Here is a 20,872-nt window from a genome sequence, read left to right as displayed (position 1 = left end):
CATTCAAGGCCAACGGAGCTGCCCTTTATTTGGCTTTGGAGACCTTGCATGCATAGATGATAACAGAATGTACCTTCAGGAATTGGGGCCAAGTTTTCACATTTTAGCACTGAAAACAGTGGGGGAATTCTTGGCACTTTTTCAAGTCTCTGAGAGTCTACTGAAGTCCTGAGACATAGGAAAGTTCATCTCAGATGTTTTAGCAAATAGAAAACTGCTGGAAAATGTTTCTCTTGTTCCCTGGCCCTGTTGAATTCATAACACTTAAACACCTGTGTCCATCAAATAGAACACACAGGATCACAGCTAGAGCTGTTCTTGACTTTGCAATTTCATTGACTGACAGTTTAATATCTATTTATTTTCACATCTGACACCAGTAAAGACAGGCTGGCATCATGAATGTCAAGACATTATGCTGACAACTGTATTTTTTTTTTTTTTTATCATTTGGGGGGATAGAGGAAGGTTCAACATTCCCAAGAAAAGTATTCTTTTCAAGCACTGCAGCTCCAATAAAGACCAAATTATAGTTCAGATATAATTGGCAGTAACTATTGATAGGTTACCTGTACATGTTTATATAGGAACGAGTACATTCAATTTGAGATTTGCTAGTAAACTAACTGTTACTGTTATACTCTGGAATGAAATGTGTAATTATACTATTTAAATAGCTGAAACAGCTGCCATTACTGTGGACCGTGTAAACAGTGTTTTCTGTGCTAAAATTGAATGTTTAGAATATGGTCCCTTATTTTCAGCAGCTCTTGTTTAGTCTCTGAAATACAAACAAGAGGTCTAGCTCCATTCCAGTTCCATAGTATCAGAACAACACTCTAGATAAGAAGCATTCACAAAACGAAAGTGAGATGGATTTTTAAAATCTTAAGCAAGACCGAAGTGTTGCTCAAAATTAACCACAATGTACTGAACATAACGTTCACATTGGGAACTGTGTAAAATACATTTTCGTTTCCATATGCTGAAGCAGCTCAGGAGAAAGCCTTTTGTCTCTCTCATTTACACCAACTATCTAAACACAAAATAATTCAATTTTACTGTACCTCTATGTATGGCTGGGGAAATATTATTATGATGCTGCAATCACTGAACTTTTCAGTCTGCTATCTTGAGAATTTTCTCATGGCTAGCGGTAAGGTCTGATAATTCACAAAACTAGTTTCACTGTGCAACCGTTAAGGAGCTGCCTTATAATCAGGCAGTACTGAATGGACTGACTTTATTGCCTTTATAGTTTAGGATTGAAGTATACTATTACATCTTACAATTCTCCTCCCCAGTGTCATTTTGCCAAGTACTCTAAGAATGAAATATGCTCTCTAAACTGAAATTTTGTTCAGAGTGCATTCATTCACAGAAATTAGGCCTGAGATTGATTGTGGATTTCCACAAAATCACATTAATTTCAGTTCTTGGCAATTACAGTATAATTAGTGTTATTGATGTAGCAGCCTCATAAATAAATATTTTGTAGCCATATAGAGGGCTTTTGTTTGTTTCTTGTTTTATGTGTTTGTTTAGGCATCATTTATGGCTGAAATTAGGCCTGGGTGCCTTTGCTCCTATTACGGAGGGAAGCATACAGGGAGGGGTAAAGAGAAGGAAGGAATCAGAATCCTCTCCTCCAATTTACTGAATCTATTTCAATGGCACATTCATATAAGCTTAATCATGATTCCCTCTATCCTGAGTTCTCCATATCCCAGGTCCCCAGCCCACAGTCAATTTACTTTTGTCTATCAATATCAATCCTCTTCTTTGGCCCCTATACCATTATGACCTCACATACAATGTTCTTAGGTCTTTTCTCCAATACTCCTAGTAGTTTCCTATACCTGTTTTGCTTTCACATCATCCTTTAATATTTTGTAAATCTGTCATGATTTTCAAGGTGCACTGGACTTGGAATCAGGAGCACTGGACTTAAGTCCAGCCTCTGGAACTAATATATATGTTAATTGAGTAAATATTCATTTCTAAAATGAGAGTGATACTAATTTATTCATTCAGCAAATGTTTACTGAACAATGATTATGTGTCAGAGACTATTTCAGGTACTAGGACATAGCAATGAAAATTAAATCAGCCAAGGCCACTCCCTCATGGGCCTTACATTCTAAAGTCATCTACCTTTAAAGGATCAAAGAGAAAATATATGTGAAAGTTTGTTATAAACTATAAATATAGCTAATGTATTTTATGCCAACAATAACAACAACAACAAAAAAACGATTGTTTTTGCTTTTGTTTTGCCTAACCCAGAAAAAAAAATCAGTTTGCCATCGTATAAAGCCTAGTTTCCTAAAGTTGGTGAAAAGGAAAAGAAACAGAAAATATTTGCAAAAATGGAATGTACATGAAGTTATTGTGGAAAAAGAGGGAAATGTAGAAAAAAATACAAATGATCAAACTGACAGTACTGAGTGTGCCCACACACAAAGTATATGGTGTTTAAGAAGAGGGGCCAATGCTGATTTATCAACCAGGACAGAACAGTGCAGCAGTCAGAGCCAAGATTGGGCATATAGAGACTGTGTATCTATTCCCCTTCTGTTCTGTGATCTATATGATCTTGGTCCAGTCACTCTACCTGTCTGGGCTTCATTTTCCTAGTCTATGAAAAGAGAAGGTGGACTTCTTGGTTTCCAAAAATGCCTTTCAGCTGTTGTCTTCTGTGACTGAAAAGCAGGAGTTTGTGTCTTTGAGTTGAGTCTTCAACTAGAACCCTCCAAAATGCTTGCCCCAAGGGAGACCCAGGATATTTTTTCTGTAATAGAGGAAGTATTTAGTTCACTTTTTTTTTTCAAAGTCGTGGTAAAATATACAAAACAAAGTTTATCATATTAGCCATATTTAAGAATACAGTTCAACATGGTTAAGTACATTCCTACTGTTATGCCTATTTCACTTAAAAAAAAAAAGATTTATTTTATTTTAGAGAGAGAGCACAGTAGAGAGGGGCAGAGGGAGAGGGAGAGAATCTCAAGAAGACTCCCTTCTGAGTGTGGAGCTGGCCTCAGCCTCAGGGCTCCATCTTATGACTCTGAGATGATGACCTGAGCTGGAATCAAGAGTTGGACACTTAACCCACTGAGTCACCCAGGCACTCCACCTATATCACTCTTAAGTGCTAAAAATAAATGACAAAGTATATTGTCTCTTCATTAAAAAATTGGCAGACATTTAATCTAATGAATGCTCAATCTTTGGACTTTTTAGGAACATATATTTTATCTAGCTATGTATAGTTTCCACCAGTCTTAGTTTTGATTAAGGAAACAACCTCAAAAACCAAATTTCTAGGGGCAGAGGGAGAGGGAGAGAATCTCAAGAAGACTCCCTTCTGAGCGTGGAGCTGGCCACACACAGCTGGGTGGTGCAGTCAGATGAGCATCCAACTCTTGGTTTTGGCTCAGGTTGTGGTCTCAGGTCATGAGATCAAGCTTTGCTCAGCATGGAGCCCACTTAAGACTCTCTCTAACTCTCCCTCTCCCCATCTCTGCTTCCATGCTCTCTCTCTAAAATAAATAAATAAATCTTTAAAAAAAACCCACTAAATTTCTAGAGTCAATAAATACAATTCAAATTACTTTTATGTATTAGTCTTAAAGGTATTCTTGACATTTTTTCCTGTTTTCTGAGACTCTATAAAGGCATTCAGAGGGGAGGATAGTTTTAGATTCCCACTCAGACTTACCAGTGGATTTAAAAGTAAATAGGGACAAATGGATTCTCATATTTGTGATATGCAACAAAGAAAACTTAAGCCTCTCTTGACTCCACATCATGTCTCTTGTCCCCCCAAAACTCCAAAATGACAATACTCATCTAATTATGAATACAAAGAGACATCATATTCCAGAAATAAAAAAATTTAAGTAGATAATATTTTTCACATTTTAGGTCCTGTGGGAAAATCTTTATCTTTATTGAATGGAGGAGAACTTACATAGGTAATGATCAAGTGACCTAACCCAAATCCCATCCCTGCTGTCTACTTTCTCAGTGAACAGTGACTGTTCTTGCTCCTTTCCACAGAAGATTGTGTCATTTTCCAGATTGAGCACTTCAGGCCATACTCATGGGTCTCCAAAAGCCATGAGCCTTGATATGCTGTTGCCCCCCTGATATTACACTGAGTGCTCACAGTAGAATGGGAAGATGAGATGATCATATGATCATAATGTCATTGTTTATATTCCCACAAAAAAAGAACAGTTTTAAAGGCTAATGTGATTTTCCATTATTATGTCACCCTTAATAACACTGCTATTTTGCTAAGAGATAAGCAAAGAGAATGGAAAATGAGACAAAGCCATAAAGCAAGTATTCCATTTGGGCACTCAAAAATATTACCAGATGATATTTACTAACTTTTGACAACTCAAAAGGACTACTTCTTTTCTTCTTTCTTTTTCTTTTTTTTCTTTTTTTTTTTTTAGGACTACTTCTTTGGATATGAGGTTTGTAGGATTTCTCATTAACTCTTCCCTCCATAGCCAATGCCTAATGTGAGTGGTGTAAGAGACAATACTCCATGAGTGACAAGGTCTTCCCAAAGTAGAAGCAAAAATTAATGAAAGGTCTATCTCAGCATGTCTCTGTGTGAAAAACCCATACTGCCTTTTCAAACAATAACTCAGTTCAAATAACTCAGTTCAACTAAAGGCATTCTTAAATCACCACCTCTGGTTTTAATTTGGGGAACTGAAAATTTGCCACCAGGCTTATCATTACTATTTCAAAATGACACTCATCACTGGGTCATATTTATAAGAATTTTATTTGTTCATGTGAACACAATTCTTAACATTGTCATAGTATAATAGTGATTCTTCAATAGTGATTCTAGAAAGCATTTAAATGTTCAAGGTACTTCTACCCAGATGATGTATTACACTCTCTATAAAGTGCTATTAAATCAGCAGTCAAACAATAAATACCACAAACACAGACATTTGGAATGTGGAAAGTTCTGTAATATCCTTATAAATTCAAAATGTCTCACTTGCTAATCAAATGTCTCAAATATGATCATTGCCTAGAGTTGATGATAATGAAGTTACTAGTAGTTCTGAAAACCTATAGGAGAGATTCATCTGCTTTTCTTCTGACAGATTATAAATTTAGCTCTCAAAAGTAATTACCAAAATTTTGTTCCTCTCAAGTATTTTACTTGTTGAGATGCCTGGGTGGCTCAGTGGTTGAGCATCTGCCTTTGGCTCAGGGAGTAATCCCAGGCCTAGGGATCTAGCCCTGCATCAGGCTCCCTGCGAGAAGCCTGCTTCTTCCTCTTGCTGTCTCTGCCTATCTTTGTCTCTCATGAATAAATAAATACAATCTTTAAAAAAAAAGTATTTTACTTGTGATATGTCTCTGAAGGTGGCTCATGGTGTCAGCATTAGGGAATCTATTCAAGCCATGCAGATGGTAGACATAAGAACAAATATTCCTTAAAATTAATAGGATACTTGTTCTACAATTAGCTTATGGGTTGCAAGGTCATATAAAAGGGAATCTGTTGACAAATGAGCACCACCTAAACCTCAGTATTTTTTGGCACTAATTAAATTACACATTTAGCTTGATTACTTCAAATAGTTTCCTTCTTTGCACATCATTGTGCAAAGGGGGACATCATTGCATCATACTGCTTAGCCATAACTGGCTGCTTAGATTGAAAACTTCATTTTCATAGTTGATATGGAGTGTGAAAGGTAAGAAAGCCTTTGTGTATAGTTTTAAGTATCCAACACAGGGAAAAAGTCTGCACTGTGGTGTGATATCTGTTGTTGGATGTAAAAAGGGTCTCAACTTCAGAGCCATATGAAAGAAAGCCTCTTTCACAAAGAAAATATTTCACAAGAAAGAATGCTTATCTCCAACTTATTGGGCTGACAGAAAAACAAGCATTTAAATATAGAAGTCAACATATGGGCAGCCCAGGTGGCTCAGTGGTTTAGCGCCTGCCTTCAGCCCAGGGCCTGATCCTGGAGACCCAGGATCGAGTCCCACATCGGGCTCCCTGCATGGAGCCTGCTTCTCCCTCTGCCTGTGTCTCGGCCTCTCTCTCTCTCTCTCTCTCTCTCTCTCTCTGTCTCTCATGAATTTAAAAAAAAAAGTCAACATGCAATTGGAAATACTTAAATATACATTATATTTTGGTCTTTTTACATGATATAATCCTTAATTCAATTCTTTTTTAATTTTTGATTATTTATTTTTTTAATTTAATTTTTTAAAGATTTTTATTTTTTTATTCATAGAGACAGAGAGAGAGAGAGAGAGAGAGAGGCAGAGACACAGGCAGAGGGAGAAGCAGGCTCCATGCAGAGAGCCTGACATGGGACTCGATCCTTAATTCAATTCTTAATTGTTGTCAGGTATGCATAGGTAAGTGTAGTCTTTCTGGGTTATGATCTCTAATAGAATAGACTTGTCTCTTTGAGGGCTAAATGCAGAATATTATGTGGATGGTAGTATAAAACCAAAGACATTTTCCCTTTTAAAAAATAAACAAATATACTTATCAAAGTTTTAGCCTTAGATTAGCCTGATGTATTGGGTTCATATTTTCACCTCCACATAATGAAGAATACCATTTCTGAAAGGTAAAAAATAATGAAAGACCTTGGGTGTTTTTATTAAAACAACAATACATTTTTTACCTAAAATCTTGTCCTCGTATACTTCCTGCAGCTATATAAGGAGTATCGAAAACTCAACATGTCTTTCTTTGCATTGTCAAAGGGCTGCATTTTCAGTGTGTGTGTGTGTGTGTGTGTGTGTGTGTGTGTATAGGTATGTTTCCAGATCATGCTCATGACCTATGTAGCTTCCCAAAGTCAAGGAAGAAAAAGATTCATAGAAATCAGAAAATCAGAGAGGTGGAAAAGTCTAGGTCTTTTCTGCTTGAGGAAACTGGCTTCATATTGTTAAATAATATGGTCAAAGTTAGCAGCAGATTCACTCAAACGTTATGATCCTGAGTAGCCCACTTGTATATTTTCCATTGCATCATCTCTCCTTACAGTGAGCTTCTTTAAAATAAAGTTTATTTTAATGTTTATTACATTCATAGCATCATAGTGTTTAAAACACAGGGCAGGGGATCCCTGGGTGGCTCAGCGGTTTAGCACCTGCCTTTGGCCCAGGATGTAATCCTGGATACCTGGGATCGAGTCCCACGTTGGGCTCCCTGCATGGAGCCTACTTCTCTCACTGCCTGTGTCTCTCATGAATAAATAAAATCTTAAAAAAAAAAAAAAACAAACAGAGGCAAATAATAATGGAAAAAAAATTCCCTTTCCTCACCCCCAGTATTGCTTTCCAGGGACTCCACATATGAACATTTCTGGTTTTGTTCACCTGATGTTATACCTCTCCTCCACCTCTCCCAATACAACACTCATATTGACATTTTTTACTTAACTACTTTAAATATTGTCTCTTACCTTGAGCTCTGATGGATGAGAATTTAATGCATTTATACCACTTCCCACTTTCTCTCTCCTCAATCATGCAAAATATTTAAAACATTCTTCTCAGTTTCTCCATTGGTCATTTTTCTAATTTCAAATAGTTTTTAAATCTCCTTTTATTATCCCATAGTAGTAGCTCTTCATTCTCAACTTTTAAAACAATGACATTAACCTTCCTACACTCTCCATCCTCTGTAATGTGAGGCATCAAACTTTCTGTGTCCATACACAGTGATCTTTATTTTTCTCTTATACTTAATTGATTGCTCATTGGATATGTGTAATTCTAGGGAGGGGAGAAGTGAAGCGAAGAACTCTTGTTTAGCTCCATTATCCTGAATTTTGCTTATCAGAAGCCCGTTACCAGTTTGATAATATTCCTTTACAGATGATCTCATGGTTCTCTCTGGAAGCTTTTAGGATCTTCTCCTTCTCCCCACTATTTATAAAGTTTCAAAATGATGCACTTGGGATTAGGTCTTTCTATGTTAATTGTGGCAAATACTCAGTATATCCTTTTACTCTGAAGACATGAAGGCTTCTGCTTCTCTTGCATTATTCCTTTGATAATTTTTTTTTTGTCTACAATTACTCCATTCTCTCTTTCTGCAGATCATTAAACATATTAGATAGATCTTCTATGTCTCTGACCTATATTTTATGCTTCCCTTTCTCATTCTATGTCCCAGATGAGTGACATGTATTTAAATCCTAACAATTCTGTTGAATTTGGTATAACAATGTCATTATTTATATTCTCTAAGAAATCTCTCATTCTCAATTGTTTCCTTGCCTAATGTCTCATACCTGATTTTTGTTTGTTTGATTTGCAGTTGTTTTTCAAGTTTCTTTGAATTATAATTAAAAGTATTATTTTGTGAAGGTTTTATTACTTCATTTAAGGGGCATTTGGTGGGGGGAGGTGATATTTTCACTTTCATGTCACCAGCTTTCCTAAAATGATGATCCGTGACCAGATTCTGAGCAATTATGTTTAAAAACACTGCTTATGAGCAGGATTTGATGACTATCTGGGCACTGTTACACTGGGGCTCCCAAATGCCATGGCTTTTTCTGGGGTTCCAATGTTCACCTTAGATACACAAATTCTTATCATTTAATTTCTTTTGAGAAGAAATTTCCAGTCTTCTGCCTGGAAAAAACATCTATCTACCAGGCATTCCATGCAATGAATGGACATGGTGCTGGTGATGGAGTTCAAATGCTCTGTAGCCAGACTTTAATTAACACCTCTGCTTTCTGGTTTACTTCCCTTCACACCTAGCATTTTGGAGTCTTGAGTTACTTGGGGTCTATACAGCGAGTAGGCCCCCTTTCTGGGCTAATTCTCTTTTCTGTTACCAATCATTCAGCAGTTTTTTGTTTTTGTTTTTGTTTTGCCCCAGAAAGTTGTTTTTGCCATGTCTCCTCAGAATTTCCTTCTCACACGGGAATTTGAGGGAGGTAAAACTGGTTGGAGAGGAAAAATGCACATGATCAATCCATATTTTTAAACCAAAAGCTACCTGAAATGCATCTTAATCCTAGGTGTCTCCCCTCACAATGTTCCCCCTTAAATAGTAGGCATCCTGTACTACATAACCATTAAAGATAAATGAGTGTAGGATGAGCCACTTAAGGTATGCTTCTCGAATGCATATAAACATTTCCATAAAAAGACTAATCTACCCACTAATCCCAATCAACCACCCACTGCAAAGTGATAGAAATAAAATGACAGGTATTTAATGCCACTAAAATGGCTAATTCCACAGTGTCTTGTTGGATAATGCTCTGCTCAAAGTAATTCTGATTGTGCCTGTTGTTATTACGCTGTTAATATTACTAAATTTAATATCAATACCCACAGAGAGACAATGGTTACTTTTCATGTAAACTCCATGGTTCCAATTTGTACCAACTGGATATTAAATAACTCACAAAAATAACTCATAACAAAGGGCAGGACGAAATAATTTATGTATCATAAATTGGATAATGTTATGATGAAAGCTAAAAACTATGTTTAATTTTTATGAAAGAAAGCTGTGTCCTGAAACTCAACTAGTTTGGCTAAATTCAGTTAAAATAATAAAAAAAACACAGGTGGAGATGCGGGGATGGGAATGAAATTGTGCAAATTTCTATGTATCTGTCTCCAAATAAATAGACTTGACTGAAGTATCTCTTTTCAAGCAGTTGTGTATCTAAAAATAATCTTCCCTTTAAGAAGACCTCCATATATAGTTGTTCTGTAGGAAGCCCTGGGGGCAAAGAGAAGACCTTTTCTTAAGTGAAAAGCTAGCCTGAGAATTGCCTTTAGGCAAAAGCCATTATACACTTCTCTTCCAACCTTTACACAAGCAAAAAGCAGAGCTTCCCACTGATACAAATCAGCTCACAACTTGGCTCTCATTAGCTCTAAATCTATGGAAATCTTTAGAAGCTGGGTTCATCCCACCAAGCTCATTAGGTGTTTAAAATTAGGCATTCTTTTCATAAGAAGCAACAGGAGTTCTTCCTGTAGCACAGGTATATATATAATGTCCCCCCTAGGCTTTGTTAGGTTAACAAAGTGCACTGAAAGTGCTCACTAGGCCTCCTTGGCTGTACTTGTTAGTTCAGATTTCACTCTTAGCACTAAAATAGAGCAGTGATTGGTATGCCCAAATCCATTTAGGTTCTAAGGGCTGGATATCTTATCTTTTTTCATATACTTTTAATCCTAAATGCATCCATTTGTTTACTTCTATTTCTGAGAGTGTGTAGGGGAAAAACATTGTTACTAGTGTCAAGTATTCTAAAGTCATGTAGAAAAATATTCCTGCAAGGGATAAAGGATTCAGGAATATACCTCCAATTGAATTCTGCTTTATAACAAGGCCTATGCTTTTCAACTTCCATGAGACTAGAAAGTGAAATTGCCTGTGTTCATTTTGATGTAATATAGCCATAAGGTGTCCAAAGTCTTTTTATTTATGTCAAATTAAGGCAGATATCCAAAGCACCGAGCACCGAGCTTGCTGAAATGGTTTTGTTTAATGTGTTCCATATGACTTGTAAGATTCTGGGAAACAATGGAGGCAACTGGGGAGGCCAGATGTGTTCAAGTGTAGTAAAAAGATGTCTTAAAGAAAAACCCTAGCTGGCAGATTCACAGCTCTGGATCATGGGTCAGCCAGTGTCTGCAACCTTGATAACTCCCTGTTGCTTTGCGCCCACTACTTCCCAAACTATCAAGACAATGTAGAAAAGCGTTTCTCCTCATTATAAAACAATGCTGTGGTACATAAAATGTCAGTCAGCTGTCCCATTACTTCATACATTACAGGTGTAAATCTGGAAGAGGGCATAGAGTTCAACTTGCCTTTAGCATGGAAAAGAAGTAATTACTTAGCTGTTAAGAAAAATCCTAATATCATTACCAGATAACCCTAATAGCCACCTGGACATCTAGCTATTATTTTAGATGGATTTAAAACACATTTTAAAATCTCAAATTCAAATCATATGGAAATAATAACATAAGTTATCATAAAGGTGTTTTGAGATAATGCTAAATGTCAATTTAGCATATTTTCCTATATTGGCTTTCTAGAGTGAATGAATAGCTTCTTTTACGAGGTAAATGTCCTTTGGTCAAATGAAAGGGACAATCATATTTAAAGGTCAGTTAATATAGTGAAGAAGATGTAGTCACTAGTGTTCAAATCTCACTGTATTATCTTTAAACAAGGGTACCCACTATTTTGACTAAAGCTATGCCCAACAGCTTGGGCTGCTTATTTTCTTTTGTTCTCATGTTTTCCTACTAAGTTGATCTAGTATTTCTTTTTTTTAGCTCCAGCCATTTTTGTCTAGTGTGTCTCACAATCTAGTGACAATAATCTAATTGTCTTTGCTTTGTTTTTGTTTTTGTTTTTTTTTTGGTACAATGAGGCCTACCACCACATATATTTCAATGACAACCGTTTCTGTAATTCAAAAGAACTTCATTCCAGAACTGAATTCTTTTTTTTTTTTTTTTTTTTCAGAAAGATTCCTCTTAGAATCAGGGAACTCAGCCTTCTTAAAAAACAGAAAGTCTGACAATTCAGACATATGCTTCTAGTCCTAGGACCATGTTTCTTTTCTCAAGACTTTACCTGTGTAAAGGCACCATAACAACCATTTAAACTGAACAAACCTTCCTGCTTACCAAACAAGGTTCTATTATAGTAAAAAACAATTTGCTTTTCTCCCCACTCTACCACTAATCAGTGCATACCCAGAAACAGTCATGCATATCTCTGACTAGTTGTTACCCTGAATTAACCCAAAGCAACTCTACAGAGGTTACAGAATTGACCTCTTTTGGGAAAAAGTATTTCAATAATTCTAGTTTTTGAACTGGAAATAAAAAGTAGTTATTTTATAAGCATTTGCAATTAAAACCATGAAGATACAATTACTAAGAATTTACTTAGGTCTCTCCCCAGTGTAAACATCCTCTATGAGATTAACAACTATCATGACAACTGAGTTATCAGTAAAGTGAAAAGTTTGAGTACAATGGTCATATGCTCAAGAACTTTTAAGGCCTAATTTTTGTGTGTTTAAATATCTGCATTAATGGTATGTCATCTTGGCCTGAGTATCCCAATTCACAGGTGCTACCAGAACAAAAAGGAATCTGAAGGCTAGAGGGCACCATGTATTTTTAATCTTCATCAGAAGTCAACAGAAATATTTAAAAATAACAAAATTCACAATACTTACATATTTTACTGTGATATTCTCCTCCATGACTATGCTTTCAAAATTGACACTCAAGTACTGGAATATTTTAGGTTTGCAGTCTTTGAATAATATAATTCAAGTTGTAATATAGTTTCTTAATTAAGCATTAATAGAAGTTGATAAAAAGGATTTCTTTCACTGGTGGATATGGTTTTAGAAAGCTAACATAACTGATAGTTACTCATATATAAACGAACCAGTAAAAACTTTTTTCAAGAAACAAACGAGAATTTCATTAAAAAAGAAAAACAGGCTTTGGGCTGATGAGGGAGACATACCCTGAGGTGACCCCAATGAGACACATGTTTGACTAATTTCCTCCCCTTACTTAAGGCAGAACCTGGGACTTGCTTCTAGCCAATAATATATAGCAAAGGAGAAAGGATTTTTTCAAATGTCATTTAGGTCCCAAATAAGTTGACTGAGAGTTAATCAAAAGAAATATTATCCTGTGTGATCCCTACTTAATCAGGTGAAAGTCCTTAAGAGAGGGACTGTGTCTCCCTAACGTCAGAGGCTCTCTCCTGCTTTGAAGAAGCAAGCCACCATGAGTGGTACAGTGGCAAAGCCAGCAACTATGTGAACTTGGAAGAAGACCCCGGGCCTCAGGTGACAACACAGCCCCCAGATGACATCTGGAGTGCAGACTAGTTAAGACTCTGAAGCAAGTAACATAACTAAATCATGCCTGGATATGTGACCTACAGACTCTGTAAGATAATACATGTGTGTTATTTTGAATCACTGAGTTTGTGGTAATTTGTTACATAGCAAAAGAAAACTAATACAGTTGAGCAATATAATATTTTCATATGGACCAAAGGGAGGACAATTTGTATTATATATGAGGCTGGGAATGGGAATGAATTTGGGCATTTTTATTTGGGAGTTTAAGTGGATTTGGGGGGTTTAATTTGCTTAAAATTGATGAAAAAAGAGAATATATTTCCCAAACTGATGCTTAAGGAACACTGTGATATCTCACAGCCTCATCCACCTTACCCCTACCCTTATCAAAATGATTCGTGAAGGAAAAATCTATGGTCAAATATTTTTGGCAGACATCCCACTTACCACCACCACTTTCTCCACCAGCACCACCACTGGTACCCTATTCTTGCAGGTTCACAATGCAAAAGTTTTTCAGTCTATAGTAAAAAAAACTCAGTTTTTTCAAAAACTATGTGACAAACTGTATAACAGAGTTCAGTAGAACACACTTTAGAAAGCAGGGTGATAGGGAGTTCCAGTGAGCAGAGGCTGTGCTAACTGGAAACTGGAATGACATGAGTGAGGATCACCATTACCCTCAAAAGTAATAGCTATTTCGGGAAAGACGGTGTTTAGGATGGAGAATGATTCAAATGGAAGACAGCAGTAGGTAACAAGTTATTTCAGAAACCAGATTGTTTTAGGACATTTCCATCTATAGCTCCTTCATAAGAGGGCAATTATTCACATGAAACTTACTTTCATTTTTATTTTTTTTAATTTCACCTCAGTGTGACACTGGATAAGCTGCTAAATGTGAATTGGTAACAAAAAAGGAACCAGTGGCAATGATGAGATTGGATCTTGTTTCTTATTGTTTTATTTTGACCCAGGACTAGCAAACCTGCCACTGAAGAAAACAGTGAGATTTTTGACCTTCAGTGCTCTCAGACCTCATGTTTCTTCACTGTGGCTCCACAAGATGCCCTGTATTGTTTTCCTATCCTTAGATGCCACATCCTCCTACTTTATTCCTATTCTCAGGACCATCTTTTCCTTGGTAGGTCTTTTCCTTCAGATTTCTCTCTTTAACCTCTTCCTGTCTGAACTGACCTATTATGTAGTCTTAGCTCTCAGTCAATCATTATTCTTGTTTGAAAAATAATTACGTATCTTTGTTAATAGCTATTAAAAAGTACTATTGGTAAAAAAAAAAAAAAAGTTCTATTGGCTTTCTTAACTCCAGTCATGGCTGCCTAACCATAAAACAATAAGCAAAGAGAATTATGGATTAGGCTCAAATATAAAACCAAAATATTTTTAATAGAAAAACTTAAATTTCATAATAAAAAGAAAAATTAGCACTCACAGGCCAAGAATCTTTCTATTCCTATTTCATCTATCCTTTCTTGATACTTATAGATCTTTTTCTCTGCCCATCAGAACCATTACGCCAACCACACTCCATTATATATGCTTAACACACTATAATCCCTCTGTACTTACTGGACCTAGAAACATTATTTATTTATTTTTTTAATTTTTATTTATTTATGATAGTCACAGAGAGAGAAAGAGAGGCAGAGACACAGGCAGAGAGAAGCAGGCTCCATGCACCGGGAGCCCGACGTGGGAATCGATCCTGGGTCTCCAAGATCGTGCCCTAGGCCAAAGGCAGGCGCCAAACCGCTGCGCCACCCAGGGATCCCGAAACATTATACTCTTGTCATGTGCATTTGTGTCATTGCTGTGGCCTTGTCAGCAGAACAGTAGATGACTACCCAATACTGATAAATATCAAGGAAAGGATAGAACTACTGAAGTCCTACAAAGGGCAGTCAATGGATGGAACCCTAAAGTTAGGCTGGCTCTCTATTTTAGATCTGTATAATACACAATATTATTCAGGGAGACAAAATACATGAAGCGTCATAACATCAAACACACTGTAACTGATAGATACATGTGCAACATAAATAATCTCTGATTAAGTAGGGAAAGAGGGATTGGTCTGGTTAGCTAGATGAAAGGATATTTGTTTGTGGTTAGCTAATGAAGTTTGCAAATAACTTGTGTAGCAAGTTTAGGGTGTGAAGCCATTATCTGTACTTGTCAGCAGGACTGGCATAGGGTGAGGTGAGTGAGATGAATGAGGCACTTGCCTCAGTGGAAATTTAAGAGTAGAGAATGCCAATAATCAAAATAAATTATTCCAGCATAGTATTTTTAAAAGTCTAATGCGAAAAGTCATAATAAAGTATCAAATGGTTAACAAAGGCAGAATTAATAATTCCGAGCCAAGCCATATTGGAACCTAACGCCAAAGGAAAAATTAGCAGTATTAATCTGTCTTTACTTAAAATTTTGATATTTTGTTCATCATAGATTTTTTTTCCTTTTTAAGAATTTTTAAAAAAATATTGCCTTTGGCACTTCTCTTAATTTAGTGCCTACAACAAGTGCCTCACTTGCCTCACTCTAGTCCTGGCCCTTCATTAGATCTTTTTTTTTTTTTTTTAATGTTCAGGCTAACTCCTAGAAAATATTTTCTCATTCCTTTTAGTCTCTCATAGTTTGGGGTCAAAAGTCCTTATGAGATATTTATGGTCAATTAGTTTTCGACAAGGATGCCAAGAATTTCCAATGGAGAAGGAATAATCTTTTTAACAAATAGTACTGGAAGTTAGATATCTTCCTTACACATATGTGAAAATTAACTCAAAATGGATCGTAGACCTAATATTAGAGCCAGAACTACAAACCTCTTAAGATAAAAATATAGGAGTAAATTTTGTAACCTCTAGTTAGGTGCAGCCATCTTAGTTTTGACACCAAAAAACAAAAATGACAAAATAATAGATAAAATAGACTTCCTCATAATTAGAAATGTTTGTGTTTCAGAAGAAAGTATCAAGAAAGTAAAAAGACAACCTGCAAAATGGGAGAAAATATTTGCAAATCATATTTAACAAGAGACTGGATCTAGAACATACAAAGAACTTTTACAACTCAACAATAAAAAGTAAATAACCCAATTTAAAAATTGGCAAATGATTTGAATAGACACTTCTACAAAGAAGCTGAATGAATGGTCAATAAGCACATGAAAAAATGCTTAACATCATTAGTGATTAGGAAAATATAAATCAAACCACAATAGATGCCACTTCATCCCCACTGGGATGCTATAATCAAAAAGACAGAAACTGTTGGCATGAATATAGAGAGATTGGATGAAAATGTTGCAGCCATGTTACAAACAGTTTGGCAGTTTCTTAAAAATGTTCAGGGATGCCTGGGTGGTTCAGCAGTTGGGCAGCTGCCTTGGGCTCAGGTCGTGATCCCAGGATCCAGGATTGACTCACGCACTGGGCTCCTGTGAAGAGCCTGCTTCTCCTTCTGCCTATGTCTCTCTCTCTCTCTCTGTGTGTCTCTCATAATGAATAAAAAAATAAATAAAATAAATCTAAAAAATAAAAAATAAAAATAAAATAAATCTAAAAAAAAAAAAGTTCAACATAGAGTTACCATATCACCCAGAAATTCTGGGAGAAGTGAAAACATATATCTATACAAAAACTTGTACACAAATATTCAAATCAGAATTACTCAAACAATCAAAATGTGGAAATAAATGGTTTAGATTTCTTCACCTCACCTCCCAGAATTCAGCATTCATTAATACCAAATCAAGACAGTTAAAAGCACAAAATGCTAGTATTGGTATAGTGGGTGTGTGTGTGTGGGGGGGGTGGTGGTGCTTAAAAGATACAAATTTCTTCCAACATTTCTCTCTTGAATTTCCTGAATTTATTTAAGACATGGAAAGATGGGACGCCTGGGTTGGCTCAGCAGTTGAGTATCTGCCTTTGGCTCGGGTCGTGACCCTGATCCCTGGATCGAGTTCCACATCAGGCTGCTTGTGAGGAGCCTGCTTCTCTCTCTGCCTATGTCTCTGCCTCTCTCTCTGTCATGAATAAATAAAATCTTTAAAAAAAAAAGGACATAGAAAGGCTTATGAACATATTATAAGAGGCAGCATTAATGAAATGCAGAAAACCTGTTAATGAGCTAATGGAGAATAGGGATATGGCCACTGCCTTCAAATTTTATAGGGTACTGGAGAGAGAGCGGAGTGTTCTTTACAGCTCTGTAAAAGGGAAAACCGGTATCAAAGAGTAAATATTATCAATGCCAGTTTTTTATTCACCTCATTACGAAAGAGAACTCTTAATAGTAAGTAGATGGACCAGAGCTTCCTTCTACCCATTCTCAGGCACTGGAAGTGTTCACCCTGAAACCGATAAACTCTGTTTCTTAAATAATGTAGAAGGGTATTAAAATCTATTCCCCCTGAGATTCCATAATCATTTTATCACCCAGTGATATCACTCATTTGGGTTAATATTCCTTTGTAAAGTGTAAAAAATAATAACCATCTCCCACTCGTTAAACCATAATATTCATTAGGTTTTTTTTAATTTTAGTATCCAAATAAATTGTTTTGAAGAGTTATGATAGATTTGTTTAGTTTTGTATTAGAGGATGGAGAGAAAGATTGGAGCATGACATAGTAAGTTTAGAAGCCGAACTGGAAGTCTTTTGGGTCCATCAGAAACCAGCATAAGGTCAAGGGACTCCTTGGAGAGGGGGGCACACAAGAGGGGGCACAAGAGGGGTGGGTGGAAGGTCCCCATTCTCAAAAGTTACCTACCTTTCTCAGAGGATAGGGGCAAGATCCAAAAAGAACTTTCCTCTTCTAGTATCTGTCCCACCTTTAATGCCTGCTGGCTATGTCATGGAAGTATCAGTGCTTTTTCCCCTGGGCAAGAAAGCATGGTTTAGAGAGGTCCCATTAGCTCTCTGCTGGAAACCATATACTTTTTTTTAAAAGATCTTTCTCATTTACTTCTTTACTTGAGATACTAAGAAAGAGAAAGTTGAGAATTCATCTAATAAATTACATGGTATATGAGTACCAAATCATTGCTAGCTATTACCCTATCTTAATTCATTTTTTTAAAGCACACACAGGTAAGGAGATTTTAGAATGGAGAACATTTTCTATCCATTTCCATAAACTATAAAGAAAACAGCTGTGGGCAGGTCTGGGGTTGAATTTGAGATATTGTTTAAGGCAAAAAGCAAAGTCCAAATGTCAGGGATCCAACAAGGTTGTTGCTTTGCAGCACAACATAAGGAAAAACAGAACTAAGGAACATCTATATTCATTATCCCTCTATAACCACTATGCCACATACTCCAAAATGGCTCCACAGAAAATATGCTGAAGAAGACAGCTGAAACATTCATTGGTAAGTTATTGGCTTTGTATAATATACATTTAAAGGGAGCTACAAAAGTAAAGGCAGATGTGTAATATATGGCTGGCACAGTTTTTATTTTCTTATACATCTTGCTACTGTCTGGGGGCAATGCTCTAGCGACTACTGAAATATAATAGCTGCTTTCTCTCTCAGTACACAATTTGACAGCATTTATTCTTTCCTTCAGTGAACATAATTACTTCACATATGGAACCTGTGATAGCCTACAGGCATCTGAGAGAAACCAGAATCATGCAATCTGTCCCCTTTGTGAGCTTAATTTACATTCACAAGTGTCATTTTATTAGGGCTGGCATCATGTAGGATAAAAATTACAGGTCAGCTATGGCATGTCACTGGGAGTGTGCTTAAGTCAATAATGTGGTATTATTACATTTGGGATAATTTTACAAGGGAGATCTCACAGGAGGAATCTGACCCTTATTTCTTCGTTTTCAGCTCTACTATTACCCACAAGGTAATTCATTTAGAAATGAATAGTTTAGCCTGCTGTAAATATTTGTGCCGAGTGTCCTAAACTTCAATATAACTTTGCAGCATCATCTACAATCTTAATGGACATGGAAGATTTACCTCACTAACTATTAAATGTGGGCATGTTCAAATTTGTGTAATCAAAATAGCATCAGTCAGAAGAAGCCTGTGCCCTTTATTTAGGCCTGCTTGAGAGTAGAAATTAAGAAGATTGTGTTACTGACCCTTTCCATCATAAGCAAAACAACATTGTTGGTTTAATAGATGTTCCCTGGGAATGGGAAGTGTAAGGCAAGCTGTAGGCACTATCATTGGTGATTGTTTCTCTGTTTGAACAGCAAGATAGATGGTCTTGAGGTAATGCTTCCTATTTGGCTCCCTTCTCTGTTGATGAGGTCAGATACAAATTTTAATATGAGAAATTAGACATGGTCAGTAAAGTCTAAACCATGATTTCTTCATGATGCCATATTCTTTTATGAAATATATGGTCTAATAAGTAACTAAACGTAATTCTCAGATATATGGATGGTGCAGGCTGAAAGAGATGACCAAGCCAGAACAAACCTCCAGACAGTTGCTAAAAACTCTCAGCTTCATCCCAGTAGGGGTGTTCAAGGTCTAAGGATCAGTGGATCAAAGTAAAACCAAACCTGAGTCTATGGAAGGCCAAAGTTAAGGACTAGGGTTCAGATACTGAACAAAAAGCAGAATCACTGAAGGCCAGACAAACAAGAGAAAAACATCATAGTGAAGGTCTGGATAAGTAGGGTACAAGAGTCACGCAAATTAGAATAAGTATCTGGAATTAGGTTTGTTTACCAAAATGCTCTTTCTTAAGTCTGATTTAAAAAAAAAAAAAAAAACACACACACACTGATTTAAGTGTCACTGAATTTTAAAACTGCCTTATTTCCATAATACATTTAATTTTTTAAATCAAATTAGTCCATAAATATGATCAAAAAATCCAATGGCAGATAGCTAATTTTGAGAAACTATTATACCCATATCTCATACATTCACATGTTTATTACCTAGAAGCAACTCCTTTTAAACCTTCAGTTTTAGTTATAGCTATAACCTACATATTACTTAAATATATGCCTATAGTGACATTTTTCCCAACTCTATTGAGGTATAATTAACAAGTGAAAATTGCAAATCATTCAGTGTAGAACATAATCATTTGATACGTGTATACATTGTAAAGGATTACCCCTTCAAGTTGAATAACACATCCATTTCTTCATATATTTATCGTTTGTGTTTTCATTTAAGTTTTATTTAGAAAAAGTGTCTATTTAGGTCCTCTGACCATTCTTTAACTGGGTTGTTTTTATGCTATTGAGTTATAAGAGCTCCTTGATTTTAACGTCTGATTAGATACATGGTTTGCAAATATTTTCTCCCATTCCACTGGTTGTCTTTCTTTTTCTTTTCTTTCTTTTTTCTCTTTCTTCTTTTCTTTATTTTCTTTCTTTCTGTCTTTCTTTCTTTCTTTCTTTGGATAGCTTCCTTTGGTGTGCTGAAGCTTTTTTAGTTTGATGTAGTTCTACTTGTTTATTTTTGCTTTGTTTTTGCTTTTGGTTTCAAATCCAAAAACATCATTGCCAAGACCAATGGCAAGGAGTTTATCACCTATGTTTTCTTCTAGGACTGTTATGGTTTCAGGTCTTACATTCAAGTAAGTCTGTAATCCATTTTGAGTTGATTTTGTGTATGGTATAATATAGTGGTTCAGTTTTATTTTTTGAAATGTGGCTCTCCAGTTTTCCCAGCACCATTTATTGAAGGGACTATCCTTTCCTCATTGTATATTCTTGGCTCCTCTGTTATAAATTAATTGACCGTATAAGTGTGGGTTTATTTCTAAGCTGTCTATTCTGTTCCATTGATCTAGGAGTCTGTTTTTATGGCAATACCATACTGTTTTGATTACTATAGCTTTGTAATATAGTTTGAAATCAGGATGTTTGCTGTGGGCTTATCATACATGTCTTTTACTATGTTCTCTTTCTGATAATTTATTATTAGTATAAACAACTGATTTTT

General features: G+C 36.1%; 2 long non-coding RNA genes across 5 annotated transcripts in view; one reads left to right on the top strand and one right to left on the bottom strand.

Annotated features, from left to right (window-relative positions):
* LOC112640808 (uncharacterized) overlaps positions 1-20,872 on the bottom strand; it is a 481,961-nt gene that overhangs the window by 319,585 nt on the left and 141,504 nt on the right. The window contains exons 7-8 of one of the 3 annotated variants that reach the window (XR_007411445.1): positions 17,710-17,817; positions 16,846-16,982 (exon numbers count right to left, since the gene is read on the bottom strand). The exons of the other annotated variants lie outside the window; for them this stretch is intronic. This is a non-coding gene — a long non-coding RNA (uncharacterized LOC112640808). Of the gene's footprint in view, positions 1-16,845; positions 16,983-17,709; positions 17,818-20,872 lie in introns of those variants that run through there. 3 annotated transcript variants of the gene reach the window in all.
* Positions 1-20,872, top strand: part of LOC112640806 (uncharacterized) — a 42,792-nt gene that overhangs the window by 9,061 nt on the left and 12,859 nt on the right. The gene's annotated exons all lie outside the window — the stretch shown is intronic.

The sequence above is a fragment of the Canis lupus genome, chromosome 6 (genome assembly GCF_003254725.2).
Source record: "Canis lupus dingo isolate Sandy chromosome 6, ASM325472v2, whole genome shotgun sequence".
Taxonomy (NCBI): Eukaryota; Metazoa; Chordata; class Mammalia; order Carnivora; family Canidae; genus Canis; species Canis lupus.
Note: the sequence above shows the minus strand (reverse complement) of the source record. Positions and strands in the feature narration are given on the sequence as shown.